At 49.0% G+C, this 21,856-nt stretch overlaps 1 pseudogene; it reads left to right on the top strand.

Moving 5' to 3' along the window:
* LOC132342062 (serine/threonine-protein kinase PAK 3-like) overlaps positions 1-21,856 on the top strand; it is a 32,566-nt pseudogene that overhangs the window by 3,941 nt on the left and 6,769 nt on the right.

Genomic DNA, 21,856 nt, shown 5'->3' with positions numbered 1-21,856 from the left:
AGGCGAAGGGCAGCCCAGGGCCGCTGGGCTGGCTGAGGGTTCCTCCTCTTCTGCCGCCTGCTCTGTAACTCCTGGGAAAGGTCAGCAGTGTGTGCAGCACTCTGGGCACCGGGGGAGTGAGCCGGGCTGCTCGGCAGGCTGGAGCACAGGGCAGCCTCCTTCAGGCCCGGCACTTCTGCCAGGGGAAGCGAGGCCGGCGGGAGGCAGTGACAGCTTGGCAGGTCACATCTGCAGGAGCCAGTGCCTCACGCAGCTCTGGGAGGAAGCGCCTGCAATCCTGCAGTTCTGCACCGAGCCAGAGCAAAGGGGTGAGATGCAGAGTGTTTTGCAGAAATATTCAGGGCCACCAGGCCAGCCTGCTTTGTGCTGTCTGGCGCACAGCAAGCGCTGTGCAATGCTGCTCTGAGCTGCTGGGAGAGAGGGAATCGGGCATGTGCCTGAGAGTTTTGCTTGAGGAGTGAACTGATTTGGAAGGGAGTGCGGAATAATTTCAGTAGGCAGTTGAAATAAATAAGGCAGGAGATCCTTCTCCTCTTTAATGCCTTTATTAAAAATCAGGTTGGGTGGGGAGAACCCACGGGTCTCGCACATGCCACCACTGCTCCCAGTGGCACGGAGGAGGAAAAGTGCAGCTTTGTCCGCTGGTCTGCAGGCAGAGCTGGGGCTTCCATCCTCAGAGGAGTACCAGGACATTGCCCAGTTTTTCAGTTTGACATTCGAGGTCCTCTTTCTAGCCGATGTCTTTAGGTTAGGGTGAAAGGTAAAAAGGGTCTTAGCGGATACTGGTTTCTGTTCCTCACATCTAGACATCACTTCAATCTCTTAATTCCATGGTGGCTCGTTTTTTTTAGGGGTTTTTCCTGCTAGGTTTGGTGTGGGGTTTCCTCATTTGCATACCAGCCCGATGTCACCTCCTCCTCACAACCCCGGGTGCCATTTTCCAGGTAGCAGCAGGGTGATACTCGACGAAGGGGATTTCTAACCATCAACAGCAGGTAATTAAAGAAAAACTATTAACAACAGGTGATTACAACATGAAATTATTAACAGCAAATAGTTACAACTCCAACTTGGCAGCAATTGGTTTAACTTGTGAACTCTGCAACCTTTAAAAACAATGGACAACTTTTCTCCTCATAACAGCAATCTGTGTTTTCTTCATTAATTTCTGAAAGAAAGTCACAATGTGTTGCACACAGGTAGGGGTATTAGAAAAGAAAGGCCTTCTAAAATCAGGCCTTGCTCTGCTAACTTCCCAGCTGGCCTGTTACGTCTTCTACGTGCAGCCAGTTAACTTCCCATGGGGAAAGTCCTAGGAATGAGTGCAGCTAGCACAACAAGCTATTGTGCTAAGAAATCTGTTTGCATCTCTAATAAACAAGAACTCTGTCTCATGAACGTCCACAAAGGAAAAATGTAATCACCTGAGTAAGAGTGAGTCTTCAAAAGAGAGAGTCTTAGCATGTACACACCAAAACACCTTCTAAGCAATGAATTGTGTGGCAAGAAAACTACCAGCCAGTTGGAGTTGAACGTGAGGTCTGTGAAAATGGTTTAAAAATGAGTTATGTGAATAAAGAATTGGCTTTCTCTGCATGAACAAACGGAGTCCCAGCTGCTTTATTGACACAGCAATGTGGCTTCTCTCAGCAAGAGCATTTGCAGGGTGTATTGATGAAATGCTTGTGTTTGCTTCCCAGAATAGGAGGGCGAGGCGTTAAGTGTAACAAATAGGGTTTCATCTTGTCAATTCCTTTAGCTTTAACAGGCAGTGCTGAACCCTGTATTCCCCCACTGCAGTGCTTACTGTGTGCATGTGGCTATCTTGGCCTTGAGAATAAAGAAAGTGGTCCTGCTAAGAAGGTAGCTGGAATGCATTCAACATTCAAAGGGAAGAAAGTGTTTAGGAGGCTCTTGACCACCAAAGGAGAATTTGAGGAATGGGATATTTCCCTAACGACTGTGTCAGGAACCAGAGTCGTGTCTGAGGCCCTGCTGTATTTGATCCATGTTTGAGCAGGTTGACAAGACAATGAAGAAAAGTGTATTGTTTAATAGGTGGCAACTTGACCCTTGGAAGAGAAACAATGTGTTGGTCAATCGGTGGGCAGTCAAGCTTTGAAAAAAGGGGAACAATGTTTAATGGAGCCCTTGGTGGCAGGGAGTCATGGAGTCATCATGGCCTCATCTCACAGCCAGCCATGTATGAGCTGATGCCGTAACTGGGAAAATTCCACTCCTGCTCAGGAGATACAAGCCTGGTTCTGGGGTAGAGGAGTGAGAAGGACGAGATTCACACGGTTTTGATCCAGGGGATGTCTTGCAAGTGCACTGCCTACCTGCTCCTGCCGCCAAGCACCACGCTCCATCTCCTTCTCCTGCTCAGCAGATTTTTGGGAATCAAGGGGTTGGTTGTCAGGACCCAGGACATCCCTCTGGTTGTCCTGAGCAGGCAAGACCCCTGCCAGGGGTCTCAGAGACCCGGGCACAGAGCCCAAAAATACCTGTGGTTGTGATTATGACCCGTGGAGCAAGTTACCAACCATAGATGAATATCTGCAAGCCACAGTAAATTAAGTAGAATGATAGTGAATTTATCATGGGGTGAAACAGTAGATTTTGGGGTTTCTAGAATAGGGGTTCAGGGGGCAAAATGGAGGGATCTGGGCATGTCCTACCTTTCTCCTTCCTGGCCTCCATCTTCTGCTGGGATGTTGGCACATTTAGATTGGTTTAGAGTAGAAGCTCACTGTCTAACATAGGTGATAGGTATCGGAAAGTAATTGTAAACATTGTATGCATAGTTTTTAGCATAAAGACATAACACCGCCCCGGGGGCAGGCAGAATGCCTGTGACTGTCTTGCTGAGCAGACCTCGGCAGGACAGAAGAAATAATTTTATAGATAAGATTCAAAAAACAACCTCGAGACTGAGAAATGAAGAGCCCTGACTCCTTCTTCAAGCGCCAGGCTGGAAAAAGGGACTTTGCAACTTTTCTCGGGGTCACTCTGACAAGCTAGAGACCCCAACAGTTGGTATGTATTGTTTGCTACTGCAACTAATGGAATACATTTGCTTTACAACCCCAGTTGTGTCTTAGGTTCTTTTGTGCATGGGTCTCCTCCTGAACCTGTGGCAACGACCACCAGGGACCTACAGAACACTCCTACTCTGATGTCGATAAATTCTGAGAAGTGATTGAAATATGTCAATAAATTTGGGGTAATGTTTAGCCTAGGAGTTTCAGGAAAGTATTGAATATGTCTTAGTTCCATGGATACAAACTAGTAGGTGTTATTGCTGGGTGTGCAGGGCTTAGGGAAGTGATTCCCTATGCTCCCAGCGCTAAAATAAAGTAATGCCTCCTTTCTAACCCTGAGCTGGCAGCAGGCATCAGGCCCTGCTTGGTAGCTTTCAACCTTTTCCAGCTGTTTCCTCTGGTTGGTCTTTTTAGGCACCAAAGCTCCTTGCCATGGTTGGCCAGGGTGTGTGCAGAGTAATGCAGCCCCCACAAAGCCCTTGGTTTCCCTACAAGTTGCCAGTTGGACTACTTTCAAAGGGGAAGAAAGGCAGAGATATACATTCACAGGTGTCCGGGTAATATCCAATAAATGTGCAAATATGTGGGAGGATTTGTTAGGAATGATTTCATCTGTTATGCCCACAGTGCCTTCTCTTCTGGTTCTGTGCACTCTAGGTGAGTAATGAAATAGTTGGCTCTCACAGTTAAGAGATAGATGTTATGTGGGTGTTCAAATGCGAAGTGATGTTATTAGAAAATGTTCTCCCATAGTCCTCTTTCTTATCCCCCTTGTAATAGCCTTGGTAGTCAGGGCTTTTGGGGAGGGCTGGCTTGTGACCACGAGGCACGGCTTAATAACACCTGACCTCCAATCAAGATGTAAGAGGACAGCAGAGAAAGATTTGACAGACAAAACTTTGGGAGGGGCTAAGGGTATTAAAGGCAGAGCATCCCTTTTGTAGATGAGCATGTGGCTGCTAGTCATGGAGACTCCCAGTGCTGGAATCTTTCCTTATTCAGTCCTTTGTTAAGGTTTAAGAAACCTTTAAAAAGTTAAAAACAAGGGTCGTTTCTCAGAAGTGCAATACTGTGGGCCATTTTCTTGGTCTGGTTTCCTTAGCTTGTGTCCCATCTGAGTGCTCAGTTGGGGTACAGGCTGTAGGTGCTTTGTGCACTCTTGGAGTTACTCTTGGATCCCTTGAAACAACAGGCTTTGGCCCACGAGGGGAATTTGTGCTGCTTTGTGATGGAGGAGAACTTCCCAGGCTGTCTTCTGTTTGCTGTAGGGAAGGTTGTTATTTCCTGGCATAAATTCACAGACCAACATAGAGTGTTTGCTTTGTGATGTCAGGGCATGGTTGCCACCTTGTCGTGGTGACATCAGAAGGTTGCCTTAGTGCATGGAAGGCCTGAGCGTCAGAGCAGCCCTAGAGCTTGCTCAGTGCAGTAGCATTCTCCTGGGTGAGGCATTTGTCAGTGAACACCTGTGCACTGACAAGAGCCTTGCTTTTTCTACTGTTGGAGCACAGCCTGCAAACTTGCAGAGCAGTGCTACAATGATTGAGCAACTTGCTCCTGCACTTTTTGGAGCATATGCTGTTACTTATTCTGTATATTTTGTGACTCACCTGGCACGTAAGTAGAGGTTTTCCATGGGTGTAACCAGAATGATGGCTTTGGTATGTCTTCCTGCTCTTTCTTAGTGACTGAGTTGATTTAGAAACAGAAAGAGCATTAGAATGCCACTGGTTTGGGAAAGCTCCTGTCAAAACACTCAGCTGAAAAATGAGTGTCTGTAGCCACAAGGGCAGCATTTGCAAGGGAACCTGCAGGGCTTCCGTTCCCTCCACAGGAGAGTTTGTGGCAGCAGAGTCTGTCATTTCCTCAGTTTGCTGGGACAAGCAAGACAGCTTTGAAAATGTAGACTGCTGGAGACGTTCTTGAAGGGCCTTCTAAAAACTCTGCAAATGTTCCCAGCATTCAGGGAAAGCTTCTTTCGTTCTACATTTCCTCATGAAAGGATTTGACTAACTAAGTAATCCTTTACTGAGTGCAACAATAGTGATTTTCCCTTTGCAATGAAATGCAAACTCCAAAGCAGTGAGTGTCTGCTCCTTAACCCTGGAGCTGCTGCTGCGCTCTTCCACAATAGAACTGCCACAGCTCCAGGGGATCTTGGGGAAGCTTTTCTGTGCAACTGTTTCCAGCAAGTTAATGAGAATTAGTGCATGCAACTGATTAATTTAAAAAAGTACCTGAAGGAGAGGATTTTAGAAGATGTTTTATGTTTTTGGTAGAACAGGAGCATAGAGTGTTAAAGAAGACTTTGCATTTTCTTGGTCATCTTTGTATTCATTTACTGGCAAAACAGGCCAAGGTGTAGGCACAGCCAAGAATACTGTCCCAATCTCTTGCTGGCTGTGCGAATGAAACGTGTCTCCTGGAGGGAAGTTGTGAAACAGGAAATCACCTCTGTTGGGGTTGACTTCTTCTGTGGGATTCAGCAGCCCAAGCAGTTTTCTCACAGCATCTGGTTCATTTTCCCTTGCCCACTACAGGTCACGTGAAGCGTGTATTCAGTGGTGCTGATCGTGAGGTGAGTGAGAAAGGGAAATTTCATGTTCCTGGTCTTTAAGAATCGTAGAGCGAGCTGTCAGCAGGGCCAGTACCAGTAGAGTGTAGAGGGCCAGCTAGGGAGGCCAAAAGAAAATCCATTTTCACGCCTTCAACGAAAATAACAAAGGCATAAGTGGATATTTCCTAATTTGCATCTCAGAGCCCAGAAAAACTGCCAACTCAGTTTTGCAGAGAGAATGTTGCTTGCTGACGGCAGCCAGGGGGGAACACTGAACTGAGAGCAATTTCCCCTAGAGTAGAATAGGCCCATTAAAATTTAGTCAGAGTGACTGACAATTCTATTCCTATCTATTTAATACCATCTCCTTAAAAGGTGCCGCTGTAGAAAAACAAGGCCATCCTAAAATGGTGGATGCTGTATTTTAAGTCAGATGGGCAACTTTGTGCCTGGATGGCTGCATGGGCCAAAAAGGTGCCAAGGCTGCTGCAGGTCTGGAGAAGCTGCAGATAAGGCAGACTGTGGCCCGGTGGCCAGAAAGGACAAGGGCATCGTGGCCTGTGTCAGCAGCAGGGGGGCAGCAGGAGCAGGGCAGTCAGCGTCACTCTGTGCTGGGCAGCGCTGCGGCCACAGTTGGAGTGCTGTGTGCAGCTGTGGGCCCCTGGGAAGCAGAAAGTGATAGAGGAGCTGGTGCATGTGCAGAGAAGGCTTCGGGAGCTGGCAAAGAGGTGGAGCACGAGGCCAGTGAAGAGGTGCTGAGGGAGCTTTAGTCTGGACAAGGGGAGGCTCGTGAGGGACATTATAGCAGACTTCTATAGATGCCTACATGACAGTGCTCACCACAAGGGCTGTTTCCCATCCAAACATCCACTCTCTGCATCCAAGTGTTTTAGACATATGCGTAGCTGACACTTCAATCTTGTTTTTTGTTGGTTTCCTCGGAGGACAAGCCATCGTCATTTTCTCATTTTCCAGACAGCAAAGATGCCTCTGCACTACTTTTTTGACCCTTATAAAGCACAGAAAGGGATTCTGAACCCTTTCTGGTTTTCCATGTCTGCCGCAGCAGTCACAGAGACCTTGGTGGCTCTTTCTTACTTCTCCGTTTAAAAGCTTTCAACAAAGGAAAGCTCAAATTTGCAGAGATGACCTACCTTGCTGATAGCAGACAGAGAAGAAATATCAAATTCTTAGCAGGATAATGCTCTGTTTATTTGGCCCATTTCAATTTGGTTGGTGTGACTTAGAATCCCATTGCTAACAAAGTGTATGAGTTCTCCTTTCAAGATGTGGTTGTAGATCCAAGGAGAAATGGGGTTATAAGTGAGAGGTAATGGCCTGTCCCTCATGCTTCTCTCTTGCCACAGGTGACAGGACCAAGAACTGTCTCTCCTCTGGCTCTCTCTGCTCTTGCTGAAGAAGCCAGTGAGGAGGAAAATGAGGAAGAACAGGACAAGTGTCCACCTAGGGTCATATCACCGCCTACTCATACCAAAAGAGTAAGTGCCCATTCTGGGGGTTGCTGTCTTGAGTACAAGGCAAAGGTGCAAGTTTCTGAGCAGCCAGCACTTGCTGTTGCTGACTGAGGATGCTGAGTGCTGGAGTCCTGAAGGATGTAGGCATTTCCTGTAGGCAGTGACAGCAAGAAATTGGCCTTTCACCTGTCATGCTGGGGCACTGAAGAGCTGGGGCTTGTAACTGAGCTTCTGGCAGCTTTGCTGAAGGAAGATCCATCTCTGGGCTTCTGCAGTGTTATGGCCAAGGGCGCACGTGGTAGTGCTGGAGGTCAAAAGGCTCTTTTATTTTGCTTTCCCATTTTGGAAAAGTGTCTTTGGCTTGTTGGATTGTTCTTCCGATTTTTTGAGTCGTTCTTCACTGGTAGAGTCTCTGTTGGCCCAGCTGCCTTTTGGCTTTTGCTCAGGTTCAAGGAGATGTTTGTATAGTCCATGATCTGTGGGGAGCCATTCTTGTCTCAGGTGGCCAAAGAAAGGAACCGCGCAGTGTCGAAGCCTCCTTGTGAGGCAAACAGCAGAAGGGGCAACTCTCTATTAATCACTTTTGGGCTGAAGTCTGCAGCTTTGGCAATTGCATTGGTACCCGCAGTGGGGGTGAAGCTGCAAGTCCTTGACAGCTGTCTTGTGTTGCTCAGAAGAGGAAGGCCATCTTGAAATGGTGGATGCTGTATTTGTAGTCAAACAAGCAACGTTGTGGATGGGGAGCTGTGTGGGTCAAAAGGAGGCAGGGGTGCTGCAGGTCAGGAGAAGCTGCAGATGAGGCAGACTGTGGCCTGCTGGCCAAGAAGGCAAAGGGCATCGTGGCCTGTGTCAGCAGCAGGGGGGCAGCACGAGTAGGGCAGTCAGCGTCGCTCTGTGCTGGGCAGCGCTGCGGCCACAGTCGGAGTGCTGTGTGCAGCTGTGGGCCCCTGGGAAGCAGAAAGTGATAGAGGAGCTGGTGCATGTGCAGAGAATGCCTCGGGAGCTGGCAAGGGTGTGGAGCACAAGGCCAGTGAAGAGGGGCTGAGGGAGCTTTAGCCTGGACAAGGGGAGGCTCGTGAGGGACATTATAGCAGACTTCTATAGATGCCTACATGACAGTGCTCACCACAAGGGCTGTTTCCCATCAAAACAACCACTCTCTGCATCCAAGTGTTTTAGACATATGCGTAGCTGACACTTCAATCTTGTTTTTTGTTGGTTTCCTCGGAGGACAAGCCATCGTCATTTTCTCATTTTCCAGACAGCAAAGATGCCGTTGCACTACTTTTTGGCCCTTATAAAGCACAGAAAGGGATTCTAAATCCTTTCTGTTTTTTCATGTCTGCCGCAGCAGTCACAAAGGCCTTGGTGGCTCTTTCCTACTTGTCCATTTAAATGCTCTCCAGAAAGAAAAGCTCAAATTTGCAGAGATGACCTTACTTGCTGATGGCAGACAGAGAGAAATATCAAATTCTTAGCAGGATAATGCTCTGTTTATTTGGCCCATTTCAATTTGGTTGGTGTGACTTAGAATCCCATTGCTAACAAAGTGTATGAGTTCTCCTTTCAAGATGTGGTTGTAGATCCAAGGAGAAATGGGGTTGTATATTACAGGTAATGGCCTGTCCCTCATGCTTCTTTCTTGCCACAGGTGACAGGACCAAGAACCGTTGCTGCCCTTGTTGCCTCTGCTCTTCCTGAAGAAGCCAGAGAGCAGCAAAAAAAGGTAGACCTCCACAAGCATCCAGCTTTGGGCACAGTACAGGTTGCTCGTAGCAAAAGAGTAAGTGCCCATTCATGGGGTGCTGTCTTGAGTGCAAGGCAGAGATGCAAGTTTCTGAGCATCCAGCACTTGCTGTTGCTGGCTGAGGATGCTGAGTGCTGGAGTCCTGCACGACGTAGCCATTTCCTGTGGGCAGTGACAACAAGAAATTGGCCTATGAGCTGTCGTGCTAGGGCACTGAAGAGCTTGGAGCTGCGGCTGAGCTTCTGGCTGCTTTGCTCAGGGAAGCTCCATCTCTGGGCTTCTGCAGTGTTATAGCCAAGGCCGCACGTGTTAGTGCTGGAGGTCAAAAGGCTCTGTTGGGTTTTGTTTCCTCGTTTTGGAAAGGTGTCTTTGGCTTGTGGAAGTGTTCTGCAGTTTTCTTGAGTCGTTCCTCACTTGTAGAGTCTTTGTTGACCCAGCTGCCTTCTGGCTTTTGCTCAGATTCAAGGAGATGTTTGTGTTGTCCATGAAGCTGTGGGGAGCCAATCTTGTGTGTGGCCAAAGAAAGGAACCGAGGAGTTGCGAAGCCTCCCTGTGAGGCAAACAGCAGAAGGGGCAAGTTTCTGTTGATCACTTTTGGGCTGAAGTCTGCAGCTTTGGCATGTGCCTTTGAGGCCGGAGAGGGGGTGAAGCTGCAAGTCCTTGACAGCTGTCTTGTGTTGCTCAGAAGAGGAAGGCCATCTTGAAATGGTGGATGCTGTATTTGAAGTCAAACAAGCAACTTTTTAGATAAGGAGCTGTGTGGGTCAGAAGGAGGCAGGGTTGCTGCAGGTCTGGAGAAGCTGCAGATGAAGCAGACTGTGGCCCAGTGGCCAAGAAGGCCAAGGGCATCGTGGCCTGTGTCAGCAGCAGTGGGGGCAGCAGGAGCAGGGCAGTGAGCGTCGCCCTTTGCTTGGCAGCACTGCGGCCACAGCTGGAGTGCTGTGTGCAGCTGTGGGCCCCTGGGAAGCAGAAAGTGATAGAGGGGCTGGAGCGTGCACAGAGAAGGCCACGGGAGCTAGGCAAGGAGGTGGAGCACAAGGCCTGTGAGGAGGTGCTGAAGGAGCTTTAGCCAGGAAATGGGGAGGCTCATGAGGGACATTCAAACAGACTTCCATAGATGCCTACCTGGCCATGCTCACCACAAGGGCTTTTTCCCTTATAAACATCAACTCTCTGCATCCAAGTGTTTTAGACACATGTAGAGCTGACACTTCCATCTTATTGTTGGTTGCTTTCCTAGGAGGAGAACCCTTCTTGAGTTTCTAGTTTTCCAGCAATCATGGACGCTTCTGCACTATTTTCTGGCCCTTAACAATGCAATGAAAGAGATTCTGAACCCTTTCTGGTTTTCCACGTCTACCGCTGCCGTCGCAAAGGCCTTGCTGTCTCTTTCCTACTTTTCAGAGCTTTCAAGAACTATAAACTGTGTTTTTTTCATAGACAATGTTGCTTGCTTATAGCAGACAGGAAGGAATATTGAATTCCTAGCGATGTACTCATCTGTTGAATTTGCCAATTTCAATCTGGTTAGGGTGACTTAGAATGCCTATGCCTACAGAGCAGATGAGTTCTCCTTAGCAGGTGTTGCTGTAGATGCGAGAGGAAGTCAAGTTATAAGCCCTAGGTAACGGCTTATCCCTATGATTCCCTCTTGCCACAGGTGACAAGACCAAGAGCTGTCTTTCCTCTGGCTCTCTCTCCAATTGCTGAAGAAGCCAAGGAGGAGGAAGATGAGCAAGAAAAACTGAAGCATCCAGCTGTGGTCACATCGCCGCCTGCTCGGACCAAAAGAGTAAGTGCCCATTCTGGGGGTGCTGTCTTGAGTGCAAGGCAGACGTGCAAGTTTCTGAGCAGCCAGCACTTGCTGTTGCTGGCTGAGGATGCTGAATGCTGGAGTCCTGTATGATATAATCATTTCCTGTAGGCAGTGACAGCAAGAAATTGGCCTTTGACCTGTCATGCTGGGTGGGGCACTGAAGATCTTGTGGCGGCAGCTGAGCATCTGGCTGCTTGGCTCAGGGAAGCTGCTTCTTTGGGCTTCTGCAATGTTATGGCCAAGGGCGAATGTGGTAGTGCTGGAGGTCAAAAGGCTCTTTTGTTTTTTTTTCCCTTTTTGGAAAGGTGTCTTTGGCTTGTGGAAATGTTTTTAAGTTTTCTTGAGTCGTTCCTCACTTGTAGAGTGTCTGTTGGCCCAGCTGTCTTTTGGCTTTTGCTAAGCTGCATGGAGATGATTGTGCTGTCCATGATGCTGTGGGGAGCCATTCTTGTCTCAGGTGGCCAAAGAAAGGAACCGCGCAGTGTCGAAGCCTCCTTGTGAGGCAAACAGCAGAAGGGGCAAGTATCTGTTGATCCGTTTTGCCCGGAAGTCTGCAGCTTTGGCAATTGCATTGGAGCCCGCAGTGGGGGTGAAGCTGCAAGTCCTTGACAGCTGTCTTGTGTTGCTCAGAAGAGGAAGGCCATCTTGAAATGGTGGATGCTGTATTTGAAGTCAAACAAGCAACTTTTTAGATTAGGAGCTGTGTGGGTCAAAAGGAGGCAGGGGTGCTTCAGGTCAGGAGAAGCTGCAGATGAGGCAGACCGTGGCCTGGTGGCCAAGAAGGCCAAGGGCATTGTGGCCTGTGTCAATAGCAGTGGGGCAGCAGGAGCAGGGCAGTGAGCGTCGCTCTGTGCCTGGCACCACTGCGGCCACAGCTGGAATGCCGTGTGCAGCTGGGGGCCCCTGGGAAGCAGGAAGTGTTTGAGGGGCTGCTGCGTGTGCTGAGTAGGCCACGGGAGCTGGGCCTGGGTGTGGAGCACAAGGCCAGTGAGGAGGTGCTGAGGGACTGAGGGAGCTTTAGATTGGACAAGGGGAGGCACATAAAGGACCTTCAAGCAGAATTCCTTAGATGCCTACATGACAGTGCTCACCACAAGGGCTCTTTCTCTTCACATCATCCACTCTCTGCATCCAAGTGTTTTAGACACAGGCAGCGATGACACTTCCATCTATTTGTTTGTTGGTTTCCTAAGAGGAGATGCATTGTTCATTTTCTAGTTTTCCAGCAATCATGGATGCTTCTGCACTATTTTCCGGCTCTTATCATGCAATGAAAGGTATTCTGAACACTTTCTGGTTTTCCATGTCTGCTGCAGCAGTCTCAAAAGCCTTGCTGTCTCTTTCCTACTTTTCCATTTGATATCTTTCTAGACCTAAAAGCTGTGTTTTGCATAGACAACGTTGCTTGCTTCTAGCAGATTTTTTAGCAATGTAAAGATCTGTTGACCTGGCCCATTTCAATCTGGTTGAAGTGACTAAGAATGCCATTGCCAACAAAGTTCATGAGTTCTCCTTAGGTGCTGTTGCTGTAGATGCGATAGGAAATGAAATTATACGCCCTAGGTAACAGCTTATCCATGATCCACCTCTTGCCACAGGTGCCAAGGCCAAGAGTCCTCTATCCTCTGGCTCTCCCTCCAATTGCTGAAGAAGCCAAGGAGGAGGAAGATGAGCAAGAAAAACGAAAACGTCCAGCTGTGGTCAAATGGCCGCCTGCTCATACCAAAAGAGTAAGTGCCCATTCTGGGCTGCTGAGTTGCAAGTTTCTGAGCAGCCAGCACTTGCGGTTGCTGGCTGAGCATGCTGAGTGCTGGAGTCCTGCAGGATGTAGGCATTTCCTGTAGGCAGTGACAGCAAGAAATTGGCCTTTGCCCTGTCATGCTGGGGCACTGATGAGCTGGGGTCTGCGGCTGAGCATCTGGCTGCTTGGCTTAAGGACGCTGCTTCTCTGGGCTTCTGCAGTGTGACGGACAAGGGCGCATGTGGTAATGCTGGAGGTCAAAAGGCTCTGTTGGTTTGTTTTCCCCTTTTGGAAAGGTGTCTTTGGCTTGTGGAATTGTTCTACAGTTTTCTTGAGTCCTTCCTCACGTATAGTCTCTTTTGTCCCAGCTGACTTTTGGCTTCAATAAGCTGCAGGGAGATGTTTGTATAGTCCATGAAGCTGTGGCAGGCCTTTCTTGTTGCATGTGGCCAAAGAAAGGAACCGCGCAGTGTCGAAGCCTCCTTGTGAGGCAAACAGCAGAAGGGGCAAGTATCTGTTGATCCGTTTTGCCCGGAAGTCTGCAGCTTTGGCAATTGCATTGGAGCCCGCAGTGGGGGTGAAGCTGCAAGTCCTTGACAGCTGTCTTGTGTTGCTCAGAAGAGGAAGGCCATCTTGAAATGGTGGCTGGTGTACTTGAAGTCAAACAAGCAACTTTGTGGATGGGGAGCTGTGTCGGTCCGAAGGAGGCAGGGTTGCTGCAGGTCTGGAGAAGCTGCAGATGAAGCAGACTGTGGCCTGGTGGCCAAGAAGGCCAAGGGCATCGTGGCCTGTGTCAGCAGCAGTGGGGGCAGCAGGAGCAGGGCAATGAGCATCGCCCTGTGCTGGGCAGCACTGCGGCCACAGGTGGAGTGCTGTGTGCATCTGTGGGCCCCTGGGAAGCAGAAAGTGATTAGGGGCTGCTGCGTGTGCAGAGAAGGCCACAGGATCTGGCTAAGTTAGTGGAGCACAAGGCCAGTGAGGAGGTGGTGAGTGAGCTTTAGCCTGGACAAGGGCAGGCTCATGGGGGACTATATAGATGCCTTCATGAGACTGCTCACCACAAGGGCTGTTTCCCTTTCCAAACGTCTGCTCTCTGCATCCAAGTGTTTTAGAGACATGCAGAGATTACACTTTCATCTTGGATTTTGTTGGTTTCCTAGGAGGAGAAGCCCTGTTCATTTTCGAGTTTTCCAGCAAGCATGGAAGCTTCTGCACTATTTTCCGTCTTATATCATGCAATGAAAGGGATTCTGAACCCTTTCTGGTTTTCCATGTCTGCCACAGCAGTTGCAAAAGCCTTGCTGGATCTTTCCTACTTTTCCATTACAGAGCTTTCACGAAATAAAAAGCTGCATTTTGCACAAACAACGTTGCTCACTGAAAGCAGACAGGGAGGAGTAATGAATTCTTAGCAATATGTAATGATCTGTTGAATTGGCCCGTTTCAGTCTGGGAGTAACTTAGGATGCCATTACCAACAAAGTTGATGAGTTCTTCTTAGCAGATGTGGCTGTAGATGTGAGGGGGAATCAAGTTATAAGCCCTAGGTAATGGCTTATCCCAATGATTCCCTCTTGCCACAGGTGACAAGACCAAGAGCCATCTTTCCTCTGGCTCTCCCTCCAATTGCTGAAGAAGCCAAGGAGGAGGAAGATGAGCAAGAAAAACTGAAGCGTGCAGCTGTGGTCACATCACCGCCTGCTCGTTCCAAGAGAGTAAGTGCCCATTGTGTGTGGTGCTGTCTTGAGTGCAAGGCAGAGGTGCAAGTTTCTGAGCAGCCAGCACTTGCTGTTGCTGGCTGAGGATGCTGAATGCTGGAGTCCTGTATGATAAAATCATTTCCTGTAGGCAGTGACAGCAAGAAATTGGCCTTTGACCTGTCATGCTGGGTGGGGCACTGAAGATCTTGGGGCGGCAGCTGAGCTTCTGGCTGCTTTGCTCAGGAAAGCTGCTTCTCTGGGCTTCTGCGATGTTATGGCCAAGGGCCAAGTTGTAGTGCTGGAGTTCAAAGGGCTCTTTTGGTTTGTTTTCCCTTTTTGGAAAGGTGTCTTTGGCTTGTGGAAATGTTTTTAAGTTTTCTTGAGTCGTTCCTCACTTGTAGAGTGTCTGTTGGCCCAGCTGCCTTTTGGCTTTTGCTAAGCTGCATGGAGATGATTGTGCTGTCCATGATGCTGTGGGGAGCCTTTCTTGTCTCAGGTGGCCAAAGAAAGGAACCGCGCAGTGTCGAAGCCTCCTTGTGAGGCAAACAGCAGAAGGGGCAAGTATCTGTTGATCCGTTTTGCCCGGAAGTCTGCAGCTTTGGCAATTGCATTGGTACCTGCAGTGGGGGTGAAGCTGTAAGTCCTTGACTGCTGTCTTGTGTTGCTCAGAAGAGGAAGGCCATCTTGAAATGGTGGATGCTGTATTTGAAGTCAAACAAGCAACATTGTGGATGAGGAGCTGTGTGGGTCAAAAAGAGGCAGGGGTTCTGTTGCAGGTCACCTGAGGATGAGGCAGACGGTGGCCAAGAAGGCCAAGGTCATCGTGGCCTGTGTCAGCAGCAGTGGGGCAGCAGGAGCAGGGCAGTGAGCGTCGCCCTGTGCTGGGCACCTCTGCAGCCACAGCTGGAGTGCTGTGTGCAGCTGTGGGCTCCTGGGAAGCAGAAAGGGATTAGGGGCTGAAGTGTATGCAGAGAATTCCACGGGAGCTGGGCTGGGGTGTGGAGCACAAGGCCAGTGAGGAGGTGCTGGAGAAGCTTTACCCTGGACAAGGGGAGGCTCATGAAGGACCTTCAAGAAGACTTCCTTAGATGCCTACATGACAGTGCTTACCACAAGGGCTGTTCCCCTGCCAAAATTCCCTTCCCCGCATCCAAGTGTTTTAGACACAGGCAAAGCTGACACTTTGATCTTATTGTTGGTTGGTTTCCTAGGAGGAGAAGCCCTCTTCATTTTCTCTTTTTCCAGCCAGCAAAGATGCCTCTGTACTACTTTTCTGGCTCTTATCATGCAATGAAAGGGATTCTGAACCCTTTCTGGTTTTCATTGTGTCAGCAGGAGTTGCAAAGGTCTTGCTGGCTCGTTTCTTCTTTTCTATTTTAGAGCTTTCAAGAAGTAAAATCTGCATTTGCAGAGACAATGTTGCTCATTAAAAGAGCCAGGAAAGAATATCAAATACATAGCCATATTCTATTCTGTTGAATTGGCCCATTTCAATCTGGTTGGAGTGACTTAGAATGACATTGCCGACAAAGCTGATGATTTCCTTTTAGCAGATGTGGTTATAGATCTAAGGAGAAATGGGGTTATAATTGATGGGTAATAGCCTGTCCGTCATGCTTCTCTCTTGCCACAGGTTACAAGACCAAGAACCATCTCTCCCCTGCCTCCCTCTGCTCCTGGAGAAGAAGCCAAAGATGAGGAAGTTGAGCAAGTCAAATGGAAGCGTCCAGCTGTGGTCACACCACAGGCTGTTCATTCCAAGAGAGTAAGTGCCCATTCTGTGATGCTGTCTTTAGAGCAAAGCAGAGGTGCAAGTTTCTGAGCAGCCAGCACTTGCTGTTGCTGACTGAGGATGCTGACTGCTGGAGTCCTGCAGGATGTAGGCATTTCCTGAAGGCAGTGACAGCAAGAAATTGGCCTATGAGCTGTAATGCTGGGGCACTGAAGAGCCCGGGGTTGCAGCTGAGCTTCTGGCTGTTTGGCTCACAGAAGCTCCATCTCTGGGCTTCTGCGGTGTTATGGCCAAGGGCGAATGTGGTAGTGCTGGAGGTCAAAAGGCTCTTTTGGTTTGTTTTCCCTTTTTGGAAAAGTGTCTTTGGCTTGTGGAAGTGTTCTGCAGTTTTCTTGAGTCGTTCCTCACGTATAGAGTCTCTGTTGGCCCAGCTGCCTTTTGGCTTTTGCTAAGCTGCAAGGAGATTATTGTATAGTCCATGAAGCTGTGGGGAGCCGATCTTGTCATGTGTGTGGCCAAAGAAAGGAACCGCGCAGTGTCGAAGCCTCCTTGTGAGGCAAACAGCAGAAGGGGCAACTTTCTGTTGATCCATTTTTCCCGGAAGTCTGCAGCTTTGGCAAGTGCCTTGGAGCCCGCAGTGGGGGTGAAGCTGTAAGTCCTTGACAGCTGTCTTGTGTTGCTCAGAAGAGGAAGGCCATCTTGAAATGGTGGCTGGTGTACTTGAAGTCAAACAAGCAACGTTGTGGATGGGGAGCTGTGTGTGTCAGAAGGAGGCAGGGTTGCTGCAGGTCTGGAGAAGCTGCAGATGAAGCAGACTGTGGCCCGGTGGCCAAGAAGGCCAAGGGCATCGTGGCCTGTGTCAGCAGCAGTGGGGCAGCAGGAGCAGGGCAGTGAGCATCGCCCTGTGCTGGGCAGCGCTGCGGCCACAGGTGGAGTGCTGTGTGCAGCTGTGGGCCCCTGGGAAGCAGAAAGTGTTTGAGGGGCAGGAGAGTTTGCAGAGAAGGCGACAGGATCTGGCTAAGTTAGTGGAGCACAAGGCCAGTGAGGAGCTGAGGGAGCTTTAGCCTTAACCACTGAAACCTTGTGAGGGACCTTCAGTATCTCCTCTGTGCATGCAAATATTTTAACTACTTTTGGAATTGGCTTTCTTCTCCTTTTTTTATTGTGATTTTTTTGCTTTGCCTAGAGGAAGTGTCTTATTCATTTTCTTTTTCTCCCAACTAAACTGCTTTTCCTCTTTATTTCCTGCCCTTTTACAGTACTCGGACTGCTACAATTTTTATTCCAAAGTGTCACTTCTCGTGAATGCAGTATATTTTTGCATGAGAACACACCGTTTGGTACAGGGATGTTGGTGCAGAAGAAGCTTTTGTGGCTCCAGGCCTGCCAGCATCACTTTGAACTTAAGAGTGCCTGTGACTTTCTGTAGACAAGGAAATCAATGTGTGTTTTCTTTGGGAATTGAGCAGGAGATCAATGCCCTTGCATTCCAGCTGCTCCTCAGAGATCAGAGGAGCTGGTAGGGGCTGGCCTTTATTTCTTTTTATTGCTTCCAGCCACTTTAGCACCATCAGTATTGTCGAGTCCAAGAGAAGAACTTGCTCAAGCACAGATGCACAAAGAGTGCATTTCCCAGTGCAGTGCTCTGGGTCTGATCACTTTCCATAAGGACCTGCACACTCCAGATTCCCCAAGAGTGTGCTTTATTGAGCAACTGGAGAGCAATCTCAGGATTGCTGCTGAGCGGGGCACTGGCTACCAAGTTTTGATGTGTGTAGCAACAGAGAGGTCAGAAAATAGAGATTATAGTATAGAGATCTGTCTGTCTATCTATCTATCTATCTATCTATCTATCTATCTATCTATCTATCTATGTAACATTTACATAATTGAATCTTCCCGGCTCTGGTCCAAGGCAGTTGGAGGTGCAAAGGTCACCTAAAAGCATCCCTTTCAGGAGAGAATTAGAGACACATTCCCTCCACCGATTCTGAGCAGGCAGAGATGTTTCCCCCTCCAGATAGGATGTTTTTTTCCCCCCTCAGAGTTGTTTTCCTCCTCTGGCCTCTTCTGCCCTGAAGTCTCCAGTTAACTTTTTAGATTGCTGCCTGTCCTAGAGAGGTGGAACAATTCCACGTTTAGCTGGTGTTCGGTGACTCTGGTCATACATGCCATGCATTACATGACACATGGTTTCCTTCACTGGCCTCCCCAGGGCTGTGTAAGTGCATTCGTTAATGGGGCCTTAGCAGAGTCTCTTTTACTGCTGGTCAGAATTCTCAGTTGACAGCAGAGGGAGAAGAAACACCTTGGTTCTCTTCCATATACTGAGGTGGCCATCGAGGCTCTCTGACCTCCATCAGAGATCTGTGCATGCATCCTCATCTTGTGAATGACCAGGTTTTCTAACAAGAGTGTAGATGTCAGAAAGGCAGGAATGCTGGTGCAGGCCTGAAAAGAGCATGAACTCCAGAAGTGTGTCTCACAAGGGGTGAGCTCACACAGGAAACCACCTGCAGAGCCAGGATGGAGCTGTGCGACAGGGCGGGCTGACAGTCACTACTGAAAGACAAACAGGACATGGCAGAAGAAGAGGGAGGCCCTCACCAGACCCTTGAGTAATGCCACACCTTCCCTGTCAGCTGCCTGAGAGGCTGTTGGAGCTTCTGTCCCAGGTGGCCTCTGATTGTAGGGCCAGGGTCACTTTGGAATCTGTGCTTCCCCACGGGCAGAGAATGACCCAGTAGAGCAGCACAGTGCTTTGGGAACGTGAGAGCCCATCAGTCCTTGAGTCTTGGCCCACAAAGGTTGTATGGAAAGTTGAAACCCATCTTCTCTTGCTTTCTGTGCAGGCCCTTCTAGAGAAAGAGCAGGAGCAAACTGCTTCATCAGAGATGCCACGCCCGTCTCAGGGAGAGCTGTTCCCAGCCCGAGAGCAGGAAGAGCAGCACAGGCAGCAGGTGGAAGAGCCAGAGGAGAATGGCCAGGTAAGCCTGACTGGCCAAGTGACAGCAGGAAGGGCAGGAAGAGGGGCATAAAACGGAGCTCTTGGGACTGAGGAGGCCAGGAGTCCCACAGGCACTGGAAGCACAGAGCCTTGGAATCTGCAGAGAACAGCACTGGGACAGGAGGGTTACATTGGAAACAGATGTGGGTAGGGAAGCAGAAAGAAGTGGCTGAATAAATGTGATTTTGAGGCTGCAAGAGGAGAAAGCTGAGCTTGATGGCAGCTCCCAGTCACTTGCTCTGCACTTGTGTGTACAGAACATCAAGGCAGAGCCACAAGCAGAGCTGCCCGAAGCTCAGAGTGACATCATGGCATTGAAGAGAAAGAACAAGGATGACATGAGAAGAGTTCAAGAGGAGAATCTCAATCAGCAGAGGGGCGATCAACAGAACCAGGTGAGTGAAAGAGTGGCAGCCACTCCACTCATGAAACATCCTCTCCCTTCTTGTTTACTGACTAACAAGGACCATGTGCAGGCAGAGCTGCAGGATTCGGAGGCTAGCAACAAGGTAAGGGAGAAGAGGCTGGAGGAAGAAATTAAAATCATCAGAGATAAAGCTAATCGCCTCTCTCAGTCTCTACAAAAGCAAGTGAGTGAAAGAGGGATAGCCACTGCAGTCACCAAACCGGTGGTTTCTGCCCTTCTTGCCTTTCTAGTACAGAGCAGCAGGGAGTGGGGTGATGCCTCTGAGTGCCATCCTGCTGTAGTGTGTATTACAGTCACTCTGAAGGACATTTCCTGGTGTGTTGAATCCCCACTGCTGCCCTGGATGGTTGGACTTGTCCTTTGGCCTTTTGGCCAGCAGTCATCTAAATTGATTCCTGCTTGCCTGTTCTGCTCTCCTTGTTTCTTGAGGTGTTTTTACAGGGGAACATGGTGACCCAGATGGAGGATTGAAGCAAGCTGTCTGTATCCCCTGTCAATCTGTTCTTTCCCTTTCCTCACAGTCGGTGACTCCTGGCTGACAGGGACAAGCTGTAGTCTCTGACTGCTTTGTTCTGTTTGATTTGAGGTGCAAGTGTTGACACCTCACCGGGCAACCTGCAAAGACTTCCAGCGAATGTCTGGCAATGAAGGGCCCCAGGTTTGGCATGAGGCACAGGAACAGTGCCCACCAGAATTGCTACAGGACCAGCACATCATGGGCTCTGAACCTGCTGCCGCATCAGCATTACCTCGAGGAAGCCCTTCTGTCAAACCTGGGAACTCGAGCTCAGGCAGTTCCTTCGTCTCTCCAAAACAGCAGACTGAGAAGGGGTACCTGGAGATGCTGGGTACGTCTGGTGTGTTTCTTGTCTGAGGGACAGTGTGTTGTGTGCAGGTGTCAGCACAGCTGTACCGAATGCTCCTCCTGAGTTTGGTGTCACAGGGCCATTTAGGACTCCCCAGAGGAAGTGCTGTGCTCCGAGGCAGCGAGAGAGCGCTCTGGGTGTTCCTGCTGCCTCTGAGGGCACCTGGGACTGGCTTGGGTTTGTCTGAGCTTCCCTCTCTGCTAAAGGCTGAAGCAGGGATTGTTCTTGGATCAGCAGAAGGCTGTGACCTAGCAAATAATCCAGGCAATTCCTGTCTGTTAGTGGCCAAACTGAATGGAATTTTCAGCTTCCTAAATCCTCCTTAGACTCCTGACTTCCAACCAGTCATCAGAGCAAAAAAACCTCACAGAAATTGACTGGTTTTGGATTTTTGTCTTTTTGGCAGGGTTTTTTTTTTTTGGTGGGGTGTTTTTGTGTTGTTTTTTGTGGGAGCCTTTTGTTTTTTGTTTTTGTGAGGTTTTTTTGTGGTGTTTTGGGGTTTTTTGTTGTTGACTTGTGGGTTTTTTTGCTGGAGTTGGTTTTTCTCCATCCTGAAGGAGCCCTTCTTCCCCACATCTTGTTGATGCCTATTTTGTGACTTACTGTTACCACTACTACATCTGCAGTTTATTTTCATGAGAATGCTGTATTTTTGTCAATAAGAACTACTTTTGAAAGAACATCAGGTTACAGGACAAATAGAGAGCAGGAGGTGTTTTCCATGTGCCCCCAAAGAAAAAAACAGATACTTTTATTACAACCTGTATTTATTCTTCTAGTTTTATGCTTATCAAGATGTGTCCAAGAGACACATCTAAGTGATGTGATCAGATTAACTGGAGGCATTTCTCAGGAGAGAGCCTCCAGCCCACCCACGGTATAGTCCTCAGATCCATGGCACTTTGTCATACCTGATACCCACTCTTTCCCATGACTGTTGCAATCCTACCCATTGGCCAAAGCCCTGCTCAGATCAGTCTCTAGGAAAACACATCAAGTCCTTTGTGATTCTGCAGCACAACCCAATGAGTCTGCTTCTTGCCCGTAAGAGCTGCCAGTGCTGTGCTCTCAGATAAGACCTGGTGGGGCTGAGACCAGAGCCCTGTGGATTCTGTGTCTACCATCACCTGTTGGGACAAAAAGGGCATTGATCTGCACCTCAGTGTGGCTGATCTCAAAGCCCATCCTGTTGTGTCCTGAATGGGGGCAACAACTTGTATGGGGCTCAGGCTGGCTGTGGCTTCTTCTCACTGCTTGTCAGTGCTCATGCTTGGGCTTTGCCAGACTTGTTGTGCTGGCTGCCCTCTCCCGGAGGGCTGGTGGGACTGCAGAGGCTGGAGCCTTCCTTAGCTGGGAGAGGGGCACCTTTGAGCTCAGCCTGCTCATAAACAGGTGAGGGTCCTGATGCTGAAAGCCTTGTTGGGATTGGTAATAGCATGAGCTGCTCTGGTTTACAAATGGAAAGGAATTCTTTTGGCAAACTGCTGAAAGGTGGAGAAGATGTCCTTCTCTCCTGGAAATGCATCTCCCTGTGCTTTGTTTCCTGTCAAGAGAACTCTTCAAAGGATTGTACAAAATCAGTCTCTGTGCCAGCCGTCTGCACTGCAGGGCTGCCTGTCCTATTGACGTTGGATGTTGTTACCCAGCTGACCACAAAGGGCTCAGAGCACCAGACAGTGGGGCTGCCCTTTGTATCTCCTGGAAGCTGGGATCTCTGCTTTAAAGTCAGCATCTTGCATTTTGTTTC

Source organism: Haemorhous mexicanus, chromosome Z (assembly GCF_027477595.1).
Source record: "Haemorhous mexicanus isolate bHaeMex1 chromosome Z, bHaeMex1.pri, whole genome shotgun sequence".
Lineage (NCBI taxonomy): Eukaryota > Metazoa > Chordata > Aves > Passeriformes > Fringillidae > Haemorhous > Haemorhous mexicanus.
This window is presented reverse-complemented; position numbering and strand designations above follow the sequence as displayed.